The sequence below is a fragment of the Acipenser ruthenus genome, chromosome 3 (genome assembly GCF_902713425.1).
Source record: "Acipenser ruthenus chromosome 3, fAciRut3.2 maternal haplotype, whole genome shotgun sequence".
Classification (NCBI taxonomy): Eukaryota; Metazoa; Chordata; class Actinopteri; order Acipenseriformes; family Acipenseridae; genus Acipenser; species Acipenser ruthenus.
Genome location: NC_081191.1, coordinates 83514775 through 83520774, shown reverse-complemented (window position 1 = coordinate 83520774; position 6000 = coordinate 83514775). Strand labels below are relative to the sequence as shown.

At 38.6% G+C, this 6000-nt stretch overlaps 1 protein-coding gene across 4 annotated transcripts in view; it reads right to left on the bottom strand.

Moving 5' to 3' along the window:
- Positions 1-431: 431 nt before the first annotated feature.
- LOC117394746 (synaptosomal-associated protein 47-like) overlaps positions 432-6000 on the bottom strand; it is a 28377-nt gene continuing 22808 nt past the window's right edge. For 2 of the 4 annotated variants that reach the window (XM_033993256.3, XM_033993258.3), the window contains exon 6: positions 432-3258. The gene's annotated coding sequence lies outside the window, so the exon portion shown is untranslated. The remainder of the gene's footprint in view (positions 3259-6000) is intronic. The other 2 variants (XR_009320314.1, XM_033993257.3) reach the window with 2 other exon arrangements.

Genomic DNA, 6000 nt, shown 5'->3' with positions numbered 1-6000 from the left:
CTCATTGGAAATAGGTACATTTCAAAATATCACTGTCCTGGTCACAAAAGCAAAGTTTGTGGGGAATAATAGCCATTTTCTATACTTTTGAGGCATAAGCAATTAGGAAATAACACTTACTACCCAGGAATAAAAATTGTGTTACATAATTGTTTATAGATATTTTACATATTTTAAATAAAGTTGGGTTATTGTTAGTCTTTCCACATTGAAGGCTAAGGGCAGCTCTTCTGAGAACCTGTTGGAGGCAGCTACTTTCATTATACAATTATAAAACTTTGAGCTGAAAAAGGGAGAAATGTGTCCACCAAACACTAATGCTCAAAACAAAATATCTAAATCATTTAAGTATAAATATCCAGATGGATAAGATGATTAATTTTACAAATACCTCTTCAATACAAAAATCAAAGCAGGCCAACACACAGATATAATCATCCAGTAATGTCATTCATGTAATTGTTTATTGATATTCACATTTCTTTCTTACAACATTAAATACAGTACAATAATGGTTGCATGTAGATAAGCACATAGTTTAAAGTGCAAATGCGTTGCGCAATCAGAATCACAGTGTTATTGCACTCTGAAAACAAGCCTTACACATCAGAGTTCTTTCACAGGACTCATTCTGTTATAGTACAGACCCTTCCTTTAGCTTCCAAGCCTGTCAGATTTAAAATTGGAAACCACTGAGGTTTGGCTGGATTCACTTTGTCATCACCAAGGCTACTTATATTGTGCAGGGTTACCCTGGGATATGTTTCCTCTTTCTTTATGTCATGGACATATTTATGAATGTGATTATTTTTTTTTATTATTTGAATTTATTTTTGCAAAAAATAACCCACTGAGACATGACACTTTGGGCAGAGTGAGATCCAGGTAGTGGCAGTGGAAGTAACACAAAACACACAGCTAGCTTAAATCACTAAGATTATAAAATACAGAAATTAAAAGCACATCTTTAAAAGAGTAACATCATCAAATTATTTTTTGTACTTTTTTTTTTTGTTAGTATTCATTTTTATGATGACACAGACCCATTAAAAACAGATTCACGAGGCGGCTGCTGGGACTAGTGTAGTACAGAGAAGGCAGAAAGGAGGTGTTAGTGCGACAGTAACGGGTGAAGGAACCCTACTTTAGAGAAGTGGACTGTGGCCCGAACTTCTGAACAGACTGCGGTCTGGATAGAAAAGAGATCCCCCACCAGAGAGCTGTCCTCTGCGGAGGAGAGGGCTTGGTCTTGAAGGCTGCAGCCCCGGGGATCTGAAAACATGAGAAAAACTCTGCTGCGACAGAGCCGTCTCACGGAGACCTGAAAGGAAGTGACAGTAAAAGGGGTTCCCTGACCGACGTGGTGCTGCCCTCGGATTAGTGAGACTGTGGCCTCCGAAGCCGGGAGCAGAGGAGCGTCCTGCAGGGAACCTGTAAAGGACAAGAATAGGTGGGTTAGTTGGGACTTGAGCACTGAGAGATTAAAGTGGGCCACGTCCCGAAATGTAACATATAGGAAAGAGCCTCACTGCGATGAGGTAAGAAAAGCACATGAGCTGCGAAAGGATAGTGTGGCCGGGGGTTCCCTTTGACTCACGCGGTGAGAACCTCCCTTAAATAAGGTTGAGGAAGCGTAGCTTGCCTAAGGTCGGGGAAGTGAGGCTCAAATTCCCCCCAAAGAATGGACCCCCGGCTCCCCGCAGAACCTCACCGTGAGATACAACAGAGCACGTGCCAATGCATAACATAAATTTGAGGATGAAAAAGACATACGAGACAAACAGAGAGGGGTTAGAAGGGTTAGTGTGTAATGATTTATGTGTTCACCTGCCGCTCAGTGGAGAGGAAAACAACCCCTTCTAAAAGGGGAAAAACCTCTGGTAGCCCTGGCGGTCAGGTGGCCCCTACTCCGGGCATGCTAACAATTTTCTGATGAGCCATGGCAATGTTGGTGGGAGATGGCGAATGTAGGTATCCACTGCTGATGAAGTACAGCGCCCCATACTCTTGATTAGGTGGACATTGATGTTAGCGCAGGCTGCTGAGATTGCTGCTCCGATCTACGATGTTGAGCCGATCTTAAAAGGGAGCCAAGATCTGCTGTAGTGGGAAGCAATTAGCAGTAGAGGACAGGATCTGCAGAACGGTGTAGTGAACTGGGGAAGTAAGCGATGGAGTGCTGTCAGAGTGTGCAGTGGCCTGCTGTAGAGAGCCGCCAGCTTCGAATATGTATAACTTGTGGCGTTATACTGCCGTCTAGAGGTTGCAATTGGAATTAAAACCATTGGCTTCAGTGAAGCAGGGTAGAATATATTTGGGTATTGTGATTAAAATCCTTGTTTACGTATAAAACATTTGCATATTCTTTTTAGATTTGAATAATAAATACATTAGATGCATTTTGAAAGTTAGTCATGTATATAAAAGGAGTTAACGTAGGTCTACAAGACGAGCCAGCAGTATTTAGATGACCCAATTCGGTGAGTTGGACTTGCTCTCGCCGGTTGTGAAAGTGCAGCAGCAAGAAGCCAGAAGATTGCAGTACTGAGGCACAGGCTCGCAGTGCCTGTTGAAGCTTCCTGGTCGCCATGACGACTTACCACTCCCAGTAGTCACTCAATGAGGCGTTGCCGTGGTAACTATGGTGTGTGAGGCGCCGGTGGAAGAGAGTTGCAGTACGGCAGTGTCGTTGGAGCATGTTCCGTTGCAATCACGAGCTGCTGCTTGTCGAAATAGTTTGTAATGGGCTGGATAGGTCTTTAAAACGTTGGACATACCTGATGGAGGTCCATGACAGAATCTTCTGATGAAACGGTAAATTGTGCTGGCTCTGTGGGAGCGGTGCTGCGCGGGGGAGGAGCGCCTGGTTGCAGACGAGGAGTGAAAACGAATTCAGCGGGCAGTCTGTTTTAACAACCCGTTCCTTTCTAATACAGCCGTATTGCTGCAGAACACTGGACAAAGCTTAGTGGTAGATATGAATAGAGCGAAGGCCAGGCAATCGCTGACAATGGGGATGTCAATGTCAACGGAGCTTTAAAAGTTTTAATGGAGGTCCAGTCTGTTTAATGGAGACGCCGATAAAGTTAATGGAGCTAAGCTTTGAATGGCGCTGTTGCTGGGCTGGATACTGGACAGAGCAGGAAAGACTAATGTTGGAGCTCCTGCAGCAAAATAGAGAAACTGAATGATAAGCATCACCTGAGTAGGTAGGAAAATAGTTGATAATATCTTGGGAGTGCTGTGCAAAAAAGTGACCTGCAGAGAAAGGAGCGAGTTTAGATATTAGTGAAAACGTTAAGCAGAAGCATGAATGACGGGGTTTGAGCGTTTGCTAAAACAAAAAACACTAGACAGGGAAGGTGTGTGTGATTAGGGTTTAAATAGGAGACTGGTAATAACAGACAGCAATTAAGGGTCCCAGCACGCCCCCCCCCCCCCCTCCCCCCTCCAACAAAATCTCGCTGAAAGGCTAACATTTAATATCAAACTACAGTCAGGGTAATCTGAGACAGGGTAATTCAGGTTTTTAATTCACAAGTATAGTACTACAAAAAAAAAAAAAAAAAAACACCCTTCAATGCATTACATGACCGAACCAGACAGTTGACAGCATATTTGTTAGATTGGAAATTCAGTGGTTCATCCCCTAGAATTTTGAAAGTAGGTGAAAACATTATATATATATATATATATATATATATATATATATATATATATATATATATATATATATATATATATATATATATATATTTTAGCTCAAAGAGCCAGCTGCCCAACGTTTCGATATGTTGTACATATCTTTCTCAAGGGAGCCTGTGTTTGAATCAAAACATTGGAGGTATTTATAGGTTTTTGACGGCATGACAACTACTTGTTATTGTTTACATTCAAATCCATGATTTATTCTTACATGATGTAATGGTGTTCTATATATTGTGACATCATTTTTACTTCTATCTTTGAATCTGTATTAATTCTAATTAACACTACTTTATATAAACTTATATTTTTATTATATCATGCAATGCTGGCTCTGAGGATCAGTCTAGATTTGGCCTCCCCAGCGCATCAGCATGCACAACTTTTGAATGAATTTTGTTTATTTATTTAAATGTTATATATTTATTGAAGTTAATTAGTTCATTCTTTTCTGTTGAGTCCCGCTGGCATAATCGTGTTCAGTCTATTTATCCATTTACTTTCTTTTATTCTTCTATATGTCGCATATATATATATATATATATATATATATATATATATATATATATATTAGGGAAATCCCAGAGAGTTCTGTCAATTACCTCCGAACTGCTTTCACAAGGGATAGCCCGGCGGGGGGATTGATGTCCTTTGACTTGATATTCAGCATGATTAAAAGCCTACACTGATGACGGTGCACTTCCTTTTGTATACACCTGAACATTTCTAATGAGTGAAGAGGAACTGACATTTTAGAACCTGTCTGCATCTCAAAGACTCTGCAAATGTGCCTTATACATTTCTTATTTTCTAATAGATAGATAGATAGATAGATAGATAGACAGACAAATAGATAGATAGATAGATAGTTAGTTTTGACACTTTGCATAACTTGCATTTATTATTATAATTATTTTTTTCAAGGTTGCCAATGGTTCCCTTTCTGCCCCTTCTTTGCAATTACTATACTATGATTTTTAGTTTGTCAGCAGCTGTTAAACATCAGGAATTCAAAAATACATGTTTTTATTGATTAATGAGCTTTTTAGCATGCCAAATGTGATTGTCCTGTTCATTTCAATGTGCTTACAGCATGGCTTATTGAAATTATACTGTGACAAAAACACTGCAAATTTAATGTATCCTTTTGCCAGTGCAAAATAGTTCTTTAGAGGTTAAGTAAGTTGGTTAGATGAACATATTAATGCTGAATGAATTGCCATTTGGTTTAAATAGGGAGACAATACTATATAAACTGCATTTTTTTCTTCTGTAGCATTGGTTCCATTATTGTAATCTCAAAAATAAGTTTTGTTTTTTAAAGTTTTTTATCACTTGGTAACTTTGTGAGGATTATAGCGGTTGCTGTTGGCTCCAGTTTCTCATGTTATAATCTTGCAAAAGTGGTTCAAATAACTTGCACAGTCCCCTCAGAGAGAAAACAGTGGAGGTCCCAAATATTATTCAGGGAAACTATTACAGTACTATTATAAACTATAACAGAGCCAGCTGTTGTTTTCAGAGTGAACATTTTTTTTTTATTTTGCCAATACTGAAACGTTGCTGTCAAAACCCTATTTCAAGACTACAATAGCAAAAGGCAATGCCCATTTGTTTTGTTTGTTAATAACAGTAATCTGGCTCCACTCCAAAAAACAAAAACAAACAAACAAAAAAATAGCATAATATATATCATTATAGGCTTATTTGAAACATTCATTTTAGTACTACATTTCAAATATTTGATTGTTTATGTAAATGCATGACCCCTTTCACACACACACACACACACATATATATATATATATATATATATATATATATATATATATATATATATATATATATATATATATATATATATATATAGTAAGATAGCAGGGAGAGGGTCTGATTCCTCCCTGCATTAAACAAGTGCGTATGCACATTTTGTTTAATTGTTTAATTATTTGGTTAATTGTTTTATTAGTGATTATCCCCTGCACCTGGCTATCATTGTAAATTAGAGCCAGGTTCAGGGTATTTAAAGGAAGGAGCCAGTCTGTCTGGGGTTACTGTGTGGAGAGCCCGCTTGTTAGTGTGCACAAGCGTATGAAAAGAAAAGGTAGTGTAAACCTGTCTGGTTTTGTTTTTGTGTTACAGGTAAACAGCTTAGCTGTCCTGTTTTATAGTTAGGTTCACGTGTTGTGTTTAGTTAGTGCTCAAGAAAGAGCTTTAAACCTCAATTTCTGTGTCCTGGATCTGCTTTCAAAGGGGCAACTAACCAAAAGTGGTGAAGCTTTGTTACAATATATA